General features: G+C 40.7%; 1 protein-coding gene across 2 annotated transcripts in view; it reads left to right on the forward strand.

The window, feature by feature from the left end:
- The first annotated feature begins 12,418 nt into the window (after positions 1-12,418).
- Positions 12,419-18,336, forward strand: part of SLC16A7 (solute carrier family 16 member 7) — a 197,932-nt gene continuing 192,014 nt past the window's right edge. Inside the window, exon 1 of one of the 2 annotated variants that reach the window (XM_055579085.1) lies at positions 12,419-12,640. The gene's annotated coding sequence lies outside the window, so the exon portion shown is untranslated. The remainder of the gene's footprint in view (positions 12,641-18,336) is intronic. The other variant, XM_055579075.1, reaches the window with a different exon arrangement.

An 18,336-nucleotide genomic window follows, 5' to 3' on the forward strand; every position in this document is an offset into this window, starting at 1 on the left:
GTTCTTTTTATTGTGCATAATACCTACATTCCTGCATAGTCACTTCCCTGAGCTTTTAGTGATTTCCTTCACCATCTGCCACGGAAATTCTTGCATTTCATGGTTGCTCATTGTGATGGTTAATTCTATGTGTCAACTTGGCTGGGCTATGGTAGCCAACTGCTAGATCAAACACCAGTCTAGATGTTGCTATGAAAGTGTTTTTTAAAGGCCAAGCATTTAAATCAATAGATTTCTTAAAACCATATCTATCTATATCTATAAAACACATACTGCTTCTCTGGAGAACCTAACACTTTCATTTGTGGGTTATTGCTTTTTCCATGTTTTTCTAGGTGCTCTTCTTTTAGAGAGCTCCCACCATCTCCTGCGCATAGTTGCCAGTGTGTTAAATCCTATATCAGAAGTTAAGCACCACCAAGTTAATCAAATCTTTCGTATATAATTTTAAGTTTTGACCCCCTTGATTAAGAATCCTTAGGATCCAGTCACACAGTACTCTCCCAGCTCCATGACCAAGTCTTATATATACCCCAAAGCAGCTATAGTCCTATAATCCTTAAGATACTATTTATTTCATACATCTAAATAGGCTGATACTTTGTTTTCACTAGTATATACCTTCTGTTGGTATGCCTCTCAACACCACTGAAAAGTTTGAATAAATAGACCACCACACTGTTCCAGAAGCTGTCAGTGTTGGGGGTCCTTACTGCCAGCCAGGTGATGAATAATGCAGCTCTAAAAGTCTATAGTTACACCTGTTTTGTTAGATGCTCCTTGGTACCCACTTTCAAAGGCTGGATTACCTACAAGCAGATTCTGAGAAGTTTAGGGTGTAACATATTTACTAGGAATCAACACATAAGAAGGAAAAAGGCAATTAGCATGACTGGGCAGAAGAGAAATAAAAATAACTGGGTTTTAATACATCTGCCATACTCCATCACCAGATGCAGGCTACTCAAAACAGGAGGAGACATTGGACAATGTGATTTCCTGCAGCTAAGGCAGAACTTGAAGCGGCTGACATTTGGATGCTTCCTGCTAACCACACTCTCCACATCTGAGCTGCATCTGGGATCTAAGAAACACAACTGTGTCTACCACATGGAATTTAATTTTCAAAGGCAGGAGGCAGAACAATAACAACAACAACAACAAAAAAACAAGAAACAAACAACAGACCACCTAGCTCTTTCTTTCTATATCAGACTTGATTCTCTTAAGGAAAACTGTAGGTCCATCAATTTACTGCATTTTAATTTTCTACTAGATTCTTCCACTTGTTTTCAGTTGGAGAAAGTGATAGAGAAAAAGAGCTAAGGAGGAAAGTGTAGGAACTTGCATTTTCCAAAAATGGCTGCAACATCTTCCACCCTACATGCTTTCTAAAAATGTATCCTTGTTATTCCGCCTCTGAAGGTGGAGTCTAAGTCCTTTTTTCTTTTGTGGTAGGCAAAATGCCTTCCCAAAGATATTCACACTCTACCCTAGAGCCTGTGAATATATGTTGTTCACAGGGCAGAAGGATTTGAGGATGTAAATAAGGTGATGGGCCCTAAAATATGGAGATTATTCAGGTTGGCCCAACCTAATCATATGCATCCTTAAAAGCAGAGAAGTTTTTCCAGCTGGTGCAGGAGATGAGATGAAGTAAAGAGGAAGTCAGAGAGATTAAAAAACATGAGAAAGACTCCAGACACTGTTGCCTTTTGAAGATGAAGGAGCAATGTGATAAGGAATAGAGGTGACCTTCAGAAGCTGACAACCACCATGGAAATGGGGACCTCAGTCCTGCAACTGCAAGGATCTGAATTTTGCAATCAGCCTGAGTGAGCTTGGAAACAAAAGTTTTCCCCCAGATTGTGAGACCCTGAGCAGAGGAACCAGTCAAAGTGACTCAGTCTTCTGAAGTAATACAATTGTGAGTTCATAAAGTTGTGTTGTTTTAGGCCACTAAATTTGTGATGATTTGTTACAGCAGCAATAGAAAGCTAATATTGATTTATGACTTGCTAGTCACTGTTAGGAAGCATTTAACAGGAGGCTTCCTGTGTGCTGTTTTGGATCTGTCAGGAATCCTCTGTTCCTTATTAATTCCTGACTATTCAGGAATTAAGAGGAGAGGCAAGCCTCTCCTGGGCTGAGGGATCCAGGCACTTTCTTCGTTAGTTTTTCAATGTGGTGATAAGTACCCTCTTCCTTCTTATGAACCATACGGTAAAAGTGATTGTTTACAACTCTCTCTCTCTTTAATATGGATCACCTATGTTTTGTAAGTCTGGAATTTTAATCTTTATCTGAGAATAACTACCTTGTAAGACAGTATATATGCCCACACCATGTTGATTAAAACACCTCTGCTCCATTAGAGCTTTGGTCCCCATGTCTTGCTTTCTTTCGCTCTCTCTCTCTCTCTCTCTCTCTTTTTCAGGCTAATTCTCTGGAGTGCAGTGGCCCTCTGGGTTCACTTTCCTGCCCGGGCTTCTAAGACCCTCTCAAGAAGGTGCTCTATGCCTTCACCCACCTCGAGAGGGCACCTGAGGCCTTCGTGAACAGAGCAAGCCCTGTGTCAGGGACTTTATTGGTTTTCTGCGTAAACCAAGGAATATCATGCCTCTTTCTCTTTCCTTTACTTGCTTATTATCGACTCCGGACCACCAGGTTCTGGTCCATTAAAGGACCTCAACAACTTACCAGTAGGACAGAATGGAAGAGACGTTCAGGAACTTTTGAGTTCAGGTGAAACCCTACCTGGACCTTGGAAGGCTAGTGCTCACTAGGCTGCCTTTAAGAGCACAGCCATCATACCGTAAGAATTCCAAACCATAAGGAGAAACCATGTCTTAGTGTTTCAATAAGGAGACCTTGGAGAACACAATCTTTGAGTCATTCCAACCCAGAAACTCACACGTGTGATTGAAGATGCATGTTAATAGATTAGGAGCCTGTGTTCTAGTCTTTCCCGTTGAAGCCACAAACATGGAGTAGAGGCAAGCCATCCCTGTTCTGCAAACAGAATACATGAGCATAATAAAACAGTTGTTGGCTTATAACACAATTTAAAAATTTTGCACAAAGAGAGTAACTGGAGCAGAAAGGAAGGGGAAAAATGCTCTCAAATAGAAAGAGGGATAGTTTTTTAAAATCCCATACCTGGAGTGAAAAAAATGTATGAATCTCTCTAAAGTAGTAATATTTCCTAAATATGTACATATTTTACATATAATACCATCTTTCATTTCTGTTAAGCTTTAAAATTGAGAAATCATTTCCATTTATCATATCTCCTGTTTGACTCTTCTTAATAATAATCAAATCAAGTTTTTATTACTTATGAAGAAAGTAAAATTTAAAGTCTTTGGCAAATGTAGTGTTTTTGCCAAAGTAGTGCATTAGTAAAGTGCCTGACTTGACCTATATCCAGTTATTCAGATGCTTAGTAACTGAACTGCACTGATTTTTTTAACACACTTTTAATTTGGTGGCTCAGATGGTAAAGAATCTACTTGCAATGCAGGAGACCTGGGTTCCATCCCTGGGTTGGGAAAATCCCTGGAGAAGGGAATGGCTGCCCACTCCAGTATTCTTGCCTGGAGAATTCCAGACAGAGGAGTATGGTGGGCTACATACAGTTGTGGTGGGCACAACTGAGCAACTAACACTAATTGTTTTTTTTAACACATTTTAAATTTTATGTATTAAAAATCAAACTTTTATAACATGTGTCCACAAAAATATTTGTATTTAAATATTCACAAAAGTAAATAATAATCCAAAAATTAATCCAAATATCTTTAAACCTATGAATTGATTAAAAAACTGTGACATTTCCACTCAATAGCATACTATCCAATAAGGAAAGGAAAAATTACTGATGCTTACACACTACTACATGGATGAATTAAAGAAAAATATGAAGAATAAAAGAAGACAAATAAGAAAGACTACATATGATGTCATTCTGTTTATATACCATTTTAGAGTATGGAAAAGCAACTGGTCTATGATGATAAAAACCAGATTAGCAATTGCCTGGGCTTCAGAAAGGATTACATAAAAATAGCATGAAGAAAGCTTTTGGGATGATGGAAATGCTTTATCTCTTGATTAGAGTGGTGATTAAATGGGTATATAAATTTGTCAAAATTCACCAAACTCTCCACTTGAAATGCATGTATTTTAATGTAAGTTACATGTTAATAAATTTTATTTAAAATAAAATAAACCTGGTATATTGACAAAGGTATCCACAATTGTTGCTTGACATCTTTGTCATCATGAAATAAAACTCATTCTCCTTCATAAAGGCTTCTGAGGAAAAAACTCTACATGTCTTTTTTGAAACATGTTTCTGAAGCTCTGGATAACTCTTCAACTCAATAACTAGGATAGTCTATTCCAGTTCAGACTGAAAAACTTATAAACTAATACCCCAGTATTTACAGTCTGATACATGCATACACAGTTACAGGGTGGACATAATCATAACATTAGGATCATAAGTCTGTCTGCCTGGGACAATCACTACTTACATCCAAACAGCTTATTATAGTGCCTATCAAGTAATAGTTGTTTAATAAATATGTCCAATGAATAAAACTCATGAAGACTGAATTCCATGACTGAAGACCTGCATTCAGAAATGAAATTCTGATAAACCAAGGAAAAAAATATAAAATCAATAAACTTCAGGTGACCACTTATATTGTTAGACTCGAGCACAAACCACAGGCTGAATTTAAACCTACATCACATTTCATATAATAAATCTCACACAGAGTATTTCCTGGGAAGAATTTATAAATGATAATTCAAGATCACCATCAATAACTCCCAGGAAAAAAAATAAGCCAACATTAAGAAATCATTAGAATTATGTAACAAAACAACATAAAACAAATAATATAGTTTGAATCAATGCCTGGAAGATGGAAATCAGAAAAAGAGCCCCTGAGTGGCAAACACGTATGTAGGTCTAGAAGCAACAGTTAGACTGAACATGGAACAACAGATTGGTTTAAAATTGGGAAAGGAGTGAGTCAAGGCTGTATATTGTCACCCTGCTTATTAACTTATATGCAGAGTACATCATGCAAAATGCCGAGCTGGATCAAGATTGCCGGGAAAAATATCAATAACCTCAGATATGCAGATGACACCATCCTTATGGCAGAAAGCAAAGAGGAACTAAAGAGCCTCTTGATGAAGGTGAAAGAGGAGAATGAAAAATCTGGCTTAAAACCCAACTTTAAAAAAACGAAGATCATGACATTCTGTCCCATCACTTCATGGCATATAGATAGGGAAACAATGGAAACAGTGACAGATTTGATTTTCTTGGGCTTTAAAATCACTGCAGATGGTGAGTGCAGCCATGAAATTAAAAGATACTTGCTCCTTGGAAGAAAAGCTATGACAAACCTAGACAGCATATTAAAAAAGGAGAAACATTACTTTGCCAACAAAGGCCCATAGAATCAAAGCTGTGGTTTTTCCAGTAGTCATGTAAGGATGTAAGAGTTGGACCATAAAGAAGGCTGAGCGCTGAAGAATGTATACTTTTGTGTGTGTGTGTGTGTGTGTGTGTGTGTGTGTGTGTTTACATATTTTTATTTATTTATTTATTTTATTTTTTAACTTTACAATATTGTATTGGTTTGGCCATATATCAACATGAATCCGCCACAAGTATACACGTGTTCCCATCCTGAACCCTCCTTCCTCCTCCCTCACAGTACCATCCCTCTGGGTCGTCCCAGTGCACCAACCCCAAGCATCCAGTATCGTGCATCGAACCTGGACTGGCGACTCGTTTCATATATGATATTATAAATATTTCAATGCCATTCTCCCAAATCATCCCACCCTCTCCCTTTCCCACAGGGTCCAAAAGAATTTATACTTTTGAATTGTGGTGTTGGAGAGGACTCTTGAGAGTCCCTTGGACTGCAAGGAGATCAAACTAATCAATCCTAAAGGAAATCAGTCCTGAATATTCATTGGAAGGACTGATGCTGAAGCTCTAATACTTTGCCCACCTGATGTGAAGAACTGACTCATTTGAAAAGACCCTGATGCTGGGAAAGATACAAGGCAAGAGTAGAAGGGGAAGAGAGAGGATGAGATGGTTGGATGGCATCACTGACTTAATGGACATGAATTTGAGCAAGCTCTGGGAGATGGTGAAGGACTGGGAAGCAGTCCATGGGGTTGCAAAGAATTGTACATGACCGAGTGAGTGAACATCAGCAAAACAGCAAAAAAAAAAAAAAAAAAAAAAAGGCAAAATGGCTTTAACTATAGGCAAATAAAACAAAGTAGAAGGGCAGTTGAAAATCTAGTCTACTGAGAAGCAGGTAGCTGAGAGCATTTTAGCCTGAAGCTGTCTTGTGACCTATGAGGCATTATGCAAATATAAACAATGACTAACCCTTCAAGGACAGTCCAGGCACAAGGCAAGTTACACAAGGTTAAGCAGGCAACTTTAAGCTTGCATTCTCATGCATCTTGACCGAAACTACTCTCCAAAATATTTAAAGTAAACAGTTAAGTTTAGTTAGGAAAAAAAAAAATCCTCATCATACACAAATTTGTTTTTCGTCTTCTAAGAGTATGTATAATCTCTGTGGATCTTTGCACCCTCAAAATGCTTGAAGGTATCACAGAGTTCTAAAAAGTGCAGCTCAGGTTAAGTTCCACACCCCCACCCCCACCACCAAAAACCACAAGTACAGGAAAAGGCACAGAAACCTAGCTTCCTTGGTTCCATATGCAGTCAGTCATCATTCATTCATTTAATAAAGTACATTAAATATGAAATGCTTATAAAGCATTATTGACAATATTCTTGCCAGGGAAGTTTATATTGTAAAAAATTTTAATCCAAGTTTTTAATTTTATATGCTTTCAGAATAATTAACATATTCATATGAAGACATCTATAATTCAGCTTATAATTAGACTCCACTAAAATTACTTTATACATAACATTAAGTGAATTGTAAAATTAAAGAAAAAAGGCCAATGCACAGGACTTTAGATGCAGGATCCATTGAGAGATTTTTGGAACCTCCAGAGTCATTTCTTTTGACAAAAGACCTCTCTGGGCTCCTGTACAGTTATTGAAAGGCACCCCATACAACCATGTCCAATATTATTGTTTTTCCTTTTTTATCCTTTGTAAACTGAGACTAGGTTTGCATTCTCCACAATTCTACAAAGCTTCCATAGAAGAGATTTCCAAAGTAGCCTATATAGAGGCACTCAAGATATAAATCTACAAGCAGTGGAGTGAGGCCTTTCATGTTTTGTATATTGTATGAAACCAGGTCAGAGCAATCATATTCACAGCTGCTAGCCAGTTACAATCTCAGTCACAGTAGGCTGCCACTGGACGGCAGGTGCACATTCACTTTCACTTAGGCTGAGGGCATACTGGGACATTTAGTCTTCTGTCTTTAGTTAAAACCACTCTGTGTGTGTAGTTAACACACACGCACACACACACACCTGCTTTGGTGTCACAGAGTCTTGTCAAGAAAAGGCTGTTGTATATCTAGTTGGGAATCAAGATAAGATTGTGATTATATATATATATATATAGAGAGAGAGAGAGAGAGCGAGAGAGAGAGTGAGCCTTGACTTAAGAACACATTAGAGCATTCTTGTAAGCTCAATGTTTCATTGGGTCATTATGCCTTATGATTCATAATCTTATTAAATAGTATCTTCCATTGGTCAGAATAGGCTTGACTCTGTTCTCATGACACATAAGTCCTGAAATCTCAATGGCTGAACACAGTAACGGTTTCTTGTTCATACAGAGTCCAGTGCAAGTCAAGCAGCCTTTCTTTATCGTTAGTGACTCCATGTTGTAGTGAAACATGTCTGTCTGAAACATGAGGCTATTTGAGCAGAGAAAGGCAGGGATGAAGGAGAATTACTGGTTCTTAATATTCTTTAGCCAGAAATGATGTAAGTTGCTTTCATTCATACTCTGTTAGAACTAATCACATGACCCCAATATAACATAAGAGAAACCAGGAAATGTAGCAACATGCAGATCATGGTTACTGTTAGTGCCAAGAGCCTCTAGCATGTGTCTGTTCCAAAAACAGTCACACTATCATCCTTTTCCTCCATTGGGCAAACATTATTGATTACCTTCTATCTGCAGGAATTTGTGCTGGATGTTAAAAGATTACAGAGAGGAATAAAACATCATCGCTACTCTCCAGCAGCCTAAAAGACAGGTAGACAGAAAAAAATTACAATATGGCTGACTGTGAAGCAGAAAAAACTGTCCCAAATAGAGGCATATACCATGTTCCATGGGAAAGAGCACAGAGGAAGATGGGAATTCATTTTTAGCAAAAGAATCCTTGATAATAGCCAGGACATGGAAGCAACCTAGATGTCCATCAGCAGATGAATGGATAAGAAAGCTATGGTACATATACACAATGGAGTATTACTCAGCCATTAAAAAGAATACATTTGAATCAGTTCTAATGAGGTGGATGAAACTGGAGCCTATTATACAGAGTGAAGTAAGCCAGAAAGAAAAACACCAATACAGTATACTAACGCATATATATGGAATTTAGAAAGATGGTAACAATAACCCTGTGTACGAGACAGCAAAAGAGACACTGATGTATAGAACAGTCTTATGGACTCTGTGAGAGAGGGAGAGGGTGGGAAGATTTTGGAGAATGGCATTGAAACATGTAAAATATCATGTATGAAACGAGTTGCCAGTCCAGGTTCGATGCACGATACTGGATGCTTGGGGCTGGTGCACTGGGACGACCCAGAGGGATGGAATGGGGAGGGAGGAGGGAGGAGGGTTCAGGATGGGGAACACATGTATACCTGTGGCGGATTCATTTTGATATTTGGCAAAGCTAATACAATTTTGTAAAGTTTAAAAAAAAAAAAAAAAAAAAAAGAATCCTTGAAATGCTACAGAGGTGATGACTTACATGCTGGGTCTTGAAGGGGAAAAAAAAAAGGACTTAGACAAGTTTGATATAGAAAAAAGGGTGGGGAATGAGAAAAGACAGAAAAATTGGAGAATGCATGACACATCAGCATGACTGAGGAACGAAGGGGCACAGAACCTGGAATATGAAGTTATGAGTGTGTAATATAAGTTTGGGCTTTATTAGTTTGCATGTTGTGTATATGTTTGCTTTTTCTAGGAATATTTAGTTTATCGCTATCCCTTGTTTGTCCTATTGTTATTTCACATATGAATGGGAATCAAGGCATAAATTTTACCAAAAATATTTCAAGTTCTGATCATATGATTTGATTTCCCCATAAGTTGTATTTTTTTCTTAATTTCTGAAGAATATTAAGATTGCAAGTCATAGGAGAAATTGACTAGATTTATTCCCACCTAATACTCTTCACAGATTCCTTTCTAAGCCAACTAAATATTTACATAGCAGGCCTAGCCATAGCAACAAGGCAATTTAGAAATGAACACCCACATACTAACACTGGGGCATTAGATAAATTGGATCCAGGGTTTTAATTGTTGGAAAAACAAGACTTAAAAAGAAAATTTGCTACAGTTTTGATACAGTGCTATGAGTAATGATGGTTAAGAGTTTGTAAATAAGTTAAATAGGCCAAGAATATGAGGCCGTGAAAAGTATGGGGTGAAAAAGAAATATAGGACAATAAAAGAAAAATCAGAGAGAAGGAAAAGGGTGAATAGGATCTTTCTTTTTCCTTCTCTTCTTTGAAGTAAAATAAAAACGATGAATGAACTAGAAAAATGTCAGCAGTGAACACTCAACAAAATGACCTTGAAATGTGTGTCTTAATGTTTCTTTTTAAAATTTAACATTCTTTTTTGTGAAAATGAAATGTATGTTCCATTGTTATCGAATGTCTATTATATCTTATCCAAGTGTCAGTTTGCAGATTTTTGTTTGTTTGAAATTAAAGTTCTTTCTGGAATTTCTGCCATAGTTCTTTAGTTTCTAAACTACCCTTCTGTGTGCAATACTGTCTTCCAAATTTTTTTATGTTACTAATAACATTATTAATGCATCTTATATTATCTTCCATAAACTTCACATATCATCTCACCTAAATCTTCCAATAGCAATAAAAAGTTGACTTTGTTACTATTTTGTAATAGAAATAAACTATTAGCAGAAACTAAAATTCCAGCCTACAGACTAGCTGTGGTAGAAGCAAGGCAATGTGAATTTAGCCAACTACTTAGTTTCCACTTGTAAAATGTGAATAATCTGCCAGCTACAAATTGGCACTTGCCATCTATTGCTACAGGATTAAATCATGAGCTGCTGCAGCTGCTGACCTTCAACACCCCATTAGAGGAGTTCGGAGTGGAAATCAGGAATTAGGCGCTCTGTGTTCTGGAAAAACCTGGCAGAAAAGGCCTCTGCTGCTGCTGCTGTGAAGACGCTTCAGTCGTGTCCGACTCTGTGCAACCCCATAGACGGCAGCCCACCAGGCTCCGCCATCCCTGGGATTCTCCAGGCAAGAACACTGGAGTGGGCTGCCATTTCCTTCTCCAATGCATGAAAGTGAAAAGTGAAAGGGAAATCACTCAGTCGTGTCCAACTCTTAGTGACCCCATGGACTGCAGCCCACCAGACTTCTCCATCCATGGGATTTTCCAGGCAAGAGTACTGGAGTGGGGTGCCATTGCCTTCTCCAGAAAAGGCCTCTAGATAGTTAGATATTTTTCAGGAGAAGGTTTTACAAGCCTGATTCTTACATCTTCTCATATCTAGAAAAGAATTAAAATCCTTCATGGTGACCTCTACTCCTCGTGACTAGCAGCAACCTTCTGCAAAAACATGTCCTTGTTTGCATGTAACCCCACCTCCACCAAAGTCACATAAATACCGACCTTCACCCTGGCTCTTGAGGGCTGTTTCTCAGAGCTATCTGAAATGTTGGCTTCCAGGCTATAGACCTCATTTTGCCTCAAATTAAACAACTCACAACTCCTATGTGGTGCATTTTTTTCAGCCAACAAATCTAATAGTGTTATTTTATTAATTGGGATAATTCATGTAAGTACCTAGAACAGTGTCTGACAGTGATAAACATTTAATAAATAAGTAATTATAATTATTACCATAACACCATTTTGATTCTTTGTCCCTTGGGCTTCAAAATTGCAATTATTTCAATTAAATTATCTTGACGGTTTAGAAATGATTTAATTCTAGAACAAACAAAAGCTTCTAATAAGTTACATTTATTACCTAAGATGAATGCAACATTTTTATCTCTTTCACTTTTTTTTTTTGGAGCAGGAAAGGGGGAGGGTCAGTAATTGACAGAAAAACTGGAAAATGATTTCTCAAATCCAAGACCCTGATTATTCTTCCAGATTCTTTCTTTTTAAGTAATACTTCAACCTTAACAATATTAAAGGAAGCCAATGTAAATGTTCGTTTCCAGCACTTCCTTTTTCCAACTTCTCCCGAAACATGTCTAGACAGGGGGAGGAAATAAAGGTATAAGAAATCAAACCAAGACTGATTTTACCATTATCCCTGGCAATGTGAGTGTGAGCGAGAGCGTGTGTGTGTGTGTGTGTGTGTAGCAAATAACTAAGTCCTATTTTGAAGAATTAAATAATTTGAAGGACTTCCCTATCCGTCCCGTGATTCAGACTTCTTCCACTGCACGGGGTGCGTGGTTCCGTCCGTGAGGGAACTAAGATCCCCACAGGCCATGTGGCCAATAAATAAATATATATAACTTGAGAAACTAAAACGAAATCATTTACAAATGACTTTCTCTCACTTCTTTCACATTTTCAAGTCCTTTTGAGCTACTCCTCCACCCTCGGGGTAAAATTTATTTTTCCCTTAGAGTAAGTGATTCGGTGAATGAACCGAACCTCCAGCACTGCAGTGGTCCCTCTTCTTGTGCCCCTCAAAAGACTTCAGTTGAAGAATGGCCCAACACTTTAACTGCGAGCTCACAAGGAGACTCAGAATTCTGTCTCCGTGCCTTGGGCCAGGTTCTTCTCTTTTTGTACGGCTTTCCCTGCCTATAGGTTGCCCTACTGCCCAGGGTACCTACACAAAGTTACCACACACCAGCTCCTAGGTTGTGCGCCAAGTACTTAGAGTAAAGCACGTCCCAACCGATGTGGAACAACAGTTCGACCAGACTTATGACTTTCTCTCAGGGTCAAAAGTAAAATCTGCAGTGCAGCGCTCCGAGCCATCGAAGTGTCTTTGACAGTTGCCTGGAGCATGCTCAGTCGGCCTGGAGTCACTGGGCCGCGGCTGGCGCCCACCCGCGGCCCCGGGTTCCCGCAAAACCCCGGGGGATCGCCGCCGCCCTCCCCGGTCCCCTCCCCCTCGCGGAGCCCTCGCCCTCCCCATCCCCGTTCCCTCCCCATCCCTCCCCCGGTGTCGAGGCGCGCGCTCCTCGGCATCCACTAGGGTGCTCAGCCGCCGCGCCTCCCCTCCCCGCTGCCTCCTCCTCCTCCAACTCCGGCGGCGGGCGAGGACTCGTCCAGGGACATAAATAAATAAATAATTCCATTCACCCTTTGATAGCGAGGCGAACAGGCGGCGGACGGACCGCTGCAGCGCCCACCCAGTGCCGGAGATCAGGTAAAGTAAGTGACACCCCGGGAGGAAACGAGGACTAGGAGGAGGAGGGGACGCTGGCGGAGAGGAAGGCGAGCGCGCGTCTGTCACCCGAGCTGCCCGGGGAACGGCACGCGAGTGTGAAAATAATGGCCAGTCTGTGACACGCGCTCCAAAGCCAAGTTTGCCTGCGAGCCCTTATATAGACAAAAATCCCCAGAGCGGCCGCCGGAGAGCTCGCGTCACCGAAGCGCGCGGACTGCAACGCGGGACCTACGGGGGCGCAGTCGGGCGCGGGCTGCGGGCACGCGCGCGTCAGGGAGGGGAGTCCCGAGGGGTCCAGCGCAGAGAGCGCTCCGCGCCCGCGCGCGCTTCCGGCCGCCAGGTTCCGGCACCCGGAGCTCTGGCACCGAGGCTTCCCCGGTGCCGTTTCCCGCCCCCACCTCACTCCTTTCTTGAACCTACGAGTCTCCCCGGCAGGTTCCCACCTGGCGCTTCTCCGCAGCATCTCGCCCCATGCCCGCCAGCATACCTGGTGGGCCGGGACTGAGAAGCTGGGTATTGGGCGGGAGTGGGGATGGGGGTGAGAGTGTATAGGGAGCCTCTTCTTTTAGCAGATGGTCGCACTCAGGCTGGGAGGAAGGGACGAAATACCGGGGTCGCGGGTGGGGTAAGAGTTTTTTATGTTTTGGGTCCCAGGTAGCGTGGCGGGGGCGAGGCAGAAGGAAAGAAAGGTGTGTAAGGGAGAGACACACCCGGGGACAGAACAGGAACGTGACTTAACGCGGGCGGAGGAGGGCCTGCGCCTCCCGGCTGTTTTTCCTGGCAGAGCTGTGGCGCCACGCTGGGGGTGCCAGGCCCAGCCAGGTAGCGAGGAGGCTAGTGAGGTGGCTCACGTGTGAACTGCCTCCTCTTTCGGGCGGATGCTGCTTGGGTGGCTCCTGTCTCCACCCCATTTTTCTCCCTAACTTCCGCGAAATTGCAGACTGGTCTTGGCAGGGCGGGGTGGGGGTTGGGGGGATTGTGAGCAAGGCCACTTCCCTGGTAGGGCTGAGGAGGGAAATTTGTGATCTCTGTTAGGGATGTTAAAATTACACACGCAACACACGCAGGAGAGGAAACGTGCGGTTTACTCTACAAATACCTCTGGTAGTAGTAGTAAAGCTAGTCTGTCGTATCTTCTTTCTCCGGTCTGTTAAGGGGCACAGCAGGGGAGTAAAACCACCAGCAGTGATGAGGGTGGAGCTGAAAAGCGTGGGCGGAAGGAAACAGTGAGCACTAAATGCCCTTTCCTGGCACCCAGTGCTTTATGGTAAATCCAAACTGGGAACTCAGGAGGGTGCAGACTTTCAACGGACCCTTGGCTTGACAGTGCTGTGTCATTGGAATCTCAAGTACGAAGTGTGCATTTTGGGGGAACTTGGCTGAAAAATTAGAGCTGGGTTCTGGCAGCAGAGACTGATGAGGGTTGAATGAGGTGACCCTTTCATGGCCCCGGTGAGGCAATCTTAGCCCCACTCTCTGCTTCTGAGCACATTGCATTTAAAGCAATCTAAGTCAGCCGGCAACTGAATGATCTCAGTTAAAAGGGAAAGATTACTTAAGCAACTCAGTGTGTTGTGTAACAACTCATAAAGTCAGAAATTAGTTGGTTTTTTTTTTTTGCAAAATTCACATCAACAGTTTGCAATTATGTACTCCCCTCCCTTTTGGGCTGTTTCAATAATGATAAGTGAACGGAAATTTTAACACTTGTTTCTCAATGTCCAAATTAGTGCCCCTTCCTATAAATGCTCAGTTTATTTGTAGACGTGCATTTAGTCTTTTATAATATCTAGCTGATATTTTTGGCCTTACGCCCTCCTGAAGGGAAAAAGGGCAAAGAAACTTTAAGAAATATCCTTTATGGAGAGTTATATTCTTGGATCATGGATCAGAAGTAAAAGAAGTCTCCTGTGATTGCTTTTCATTATATATTCATTTATCAAACTTTTTTTTTTGAGACATTCACATGGAAAAAGGTAATTAACTTTAAAGTTAGACCTGGATTTCAAGCTCACTTCTTCACTTTTGTAAGACTAAGTAATTATTTAACAATCTTATCCTTAGTTTTTCTTACTCATACAATGAAATTAGTGGTATCTACCCTGAAGTGCTATTGTGAGGAATAAAGTATACTGAAAACACCTGAAAAATAAACTAGCTAAGGTGGTCCAGTGATCCAGAATCCGCCTTCCAATGCAGGGGACACGGATTTGATCCCTGGTCCAGGAAGATCCCGTATACCTCAGGGCAACTGAGTCTGTGCTCCACAACTGTTGAGCCCATGTGCTGCGACCACTGAAGCCCACTTGACCTAGAGCCCCTGCTCCTCAACAAGAGAAGCCACTGCAATGAGAAGTCTGGACACCACACTGAAGAGTAGCGCCTGCTCCTGGCAACTAGAGAGAGCACCAAAAACCCAGCACTGCCAAAAGTAAAATCTATAAAAATATATTTTGACAAAAATAAACTAGCTATTTTTGAAACCCTAAAATCACTCCAGACACTGCACTGTGGTTACAAAGATAAATAAGGTTGGAATTCTGCTCTCAAACAAAAAAAACAAAAACATCTAGTCATCTGGGCTGATCTTTTTGTCCTCTTTGCTGTTTGTTTCCTTCTCAATGGAAGAAGCATGTTTCTCAAGGAATTTGAAAGGATGTAGCAGTTTTAAGAAATCTAAGATGTGCTAAGAGGCACATTTGAGAATGGCACCTTGCTTCAGAAACCTGTGTGTTCAGCCCCATCCATTTGCCCATTGACCCAGTAGAAACAAGTAACAGAGGATTTTCTGTTGTTATGAAGGCAGGACATGCCTTCCCTGAAGAATGTCTTTGCTAATGGATTTATTTCTTTTCTTTCTTTCTTTCTTTTTTTTTTTTTTAAGAGATTGAGCAGCAAGTTTTTTCTGCACTTTGGACAGACTAATCCCCTCACTCTGAGAAGCCCAAGAGTATAGTCACTATAACATTTTCTCTCTAATGCTCACCATGTTCTGGGCACTGTCTGTTATTCCTTTTATCACTTTAACAATCCTAAGAGGAGGATCTATGGATACTCACATTTACAGAAGAGGCGCAGAGAGTTAAGAAACTGACGCAAAGTGCACAGCTAGCAAGTGGCTGAGTGGGGGTGAGCCCCCAGGTAGGCTGTCTGACTTTAACCACTGAGTAGTATGGCTTCTGCTGCATGAAGCTGATTGAGGGCAGGGACTTCGTCTGTCGTGTTCTTCCTTCCTCGTGCAGTGCCTGGCAGGTGATAGTCCTGAACAACTGATTAGAAAAAATGAAGCAAGGAGGGAGGGAGAAACAAAGGAAGAGTGAGCATCCTTTCTTGCCTACAACTCTCAGTCTGGCAGGGAATTCCTTGTGGAACTCTGCCCTGGGGGCAGGATAGTTGAGGATCTTTTTATGATTCCTTTGTTACTTATACTGTGTGAGCACAAGCATAGAAATAACTCAGTATGTGGTCTCTGATTCACACTGATGTATAGCAGAAGCCCCCACAATATTGTAAAGCAGTTATCCTCCAATAAATGTAAACAATCCAAATCTTTCATATTTGCATTAACTCTTGTTTTAAAAGGTGCAGGGACTTCCCTGGCATTCCCAATGCAGGGGTCCAGGTTCCATCCCTGATCAGGGAACCAGATCCCACATGCCAGCCAAGTAAATAAAAGTTTTATTTAAAAAAAAAATACATGGTAGCTAGTGTCAGGTATTAAATATTTGGCCTTAAGACTAATAGGTTTTTATAAAGTTCACTGGCTTATTCTTCTTAACAGATTTTTGGGAACCCTTTGAAAAGCAAAGTTTCTCAGTAGATGGCATGATAGTCCTGGATTGCATAATAAGCCATTGAATGAACTCTCATTGAGAGGTCATCATTGTTGACTTTCTCAAAACTATTTGGATCAAAGTATGTAGGAAATGTGTTGAGAAACAACTGCATACACTAAATATCTTTGAGTAATATAACTTTCTTTTAAAAACTTACAGAGAAAGCTTCATTTTCTCAATAGGTACCTGAATGGTGAATACAGGGTCCTAATCTACCTACGTGGAAGATTCACTTGTTTTTATTAACCTTCATTGAAATTCCAGATAAGTTTATGAAAATTTTACAAGGCATTTGAGTAACAACTACAAGATGCTGGTGTAAAGATATTTTTGTTAAAAGTTTTGCACAGTTAAGATAGCCCCACAAGAAAATGACGTACTATCGGGTTTAGTAGGGCTTCCCTGGTGGTTCAGTGGTAAAGTGGTAAAGAATCCGTCTGCCAATGCAGGAGATGCGGGTTCATTCCCTAGGTTGGCGGGATACCCTGGAGAAAGAAATGGCAACCCACTCCGGTATTCTTGCCTGGGAAATCCCATGGACAGAGGAGCCTGGTGGGCTACAGACCATGGATTTGCAAAAGAGTCAGACACGACTTAGCAACTAAACAACAACAATAATTTGGTTTAGTTATCTGAACTGCTGATTAATTTTTGGTCATGTTTGGAATTAAAACATGGCATTTAATAAAAAAATTAAAATTTTCAATGAAAGTATCTAGTATGAATGGTAACACAGAGAAATATTTGTTTAGATAAGTAAAGGTCTGTACCAAATATTGGTATTTTTAAAAAGTGTTTACATTAAATGTTGGCTGTTTCATACCTAATAGCACAATGACATATAGTATTATTAATCATCCACACTCTTAAACAGTTTCTGATTAGAGCTAATGTATAGAAGAGTTATAAATTATAAGAAGCTGCTCTACTAAGTAATTTATTTCTTTTGGAACTAGATTAGACATGAATAAACAGTTAAACCAAAAAGGCATGCATTCACTTGAGAAGTTTCTAAGGGATGAACTGATTAATAATATTTGTCTGTGTTTGAAATTGATTCTCTAAAATGTCAGAAACTGAAGTTCTGTCAGTTTTTCTCAAATATACAAAAGGTACATTCAGTGATCGGCTTCCCTTGTAGCTCAGTTGGTAAAGAATCTGCCTGTAAGGCAGGAGACCCAGTTTTATTACTGGGTTGGGAGGATACCCTGGAGAAGGAAATGGCAGCCCAATCCAGTATTCTTGCCTGGAGAATCCCCTGGACAGAAGAGCCTGGCAGGCTACAGTCTATGGTGTTGCAAACAGTCAGACACAACTGACCGACTAAACCACCACTACCACAACATTCAGTGATAAACAGTGTTTCTCGACAGGTGAGTGTTGGCATTTTGGGCAGGGCTCTTTTGCATGGTGTAGGAATGCTGCTTTTATTGCAGGACACTTGGTGTCTGTGACCCCTGCCCTCCATATGCTGATAGTTTCCCCTTAGTCATAATTACCAAAAGTATCCCCTGACATTGAATACACTTTTTGGAAGAAAGGTACTATATGTGATTGAAAATTATTGGCCAGTAAAATCAAATTGAAAATGTTGAAGGAAATTATCTTTGAAATCGGTCTATCTTCCAATAAGAAATTCTTTTGTGTTTTCTTCAAAGGATAAAAAGAGTTCTTCCTTGTAAGATATATTAAGTATTAATCAGGTTATAACTGACCTCTGAGGCTCTAAATCTTCACTGACTTCACACTATCCACAGCCTTTGGCAATGTTGGCACCTGCTGGTTCTTAAACTCTTCTCTTGATGTCTAGGTGCTCTTTGTATTTCTCCTACTTCTCTGATTGC

The sequence above is a fragment of the Bubalus kerabau genome, chromosome 1, assembly GCF_029407905.1.
Source record: "Bubalus kerabau isolate K-KA32 ecotype Philippines breed swamp buffalo chromosome 1, PCC_UOA_SB_1v2, whole genome shotgun sequence".
NCBI lineage: Eukaryota > Metazoa > Chordata > Mammalia > Artiodactyla > Bovidae > Bubalus > Bubalus kerabau.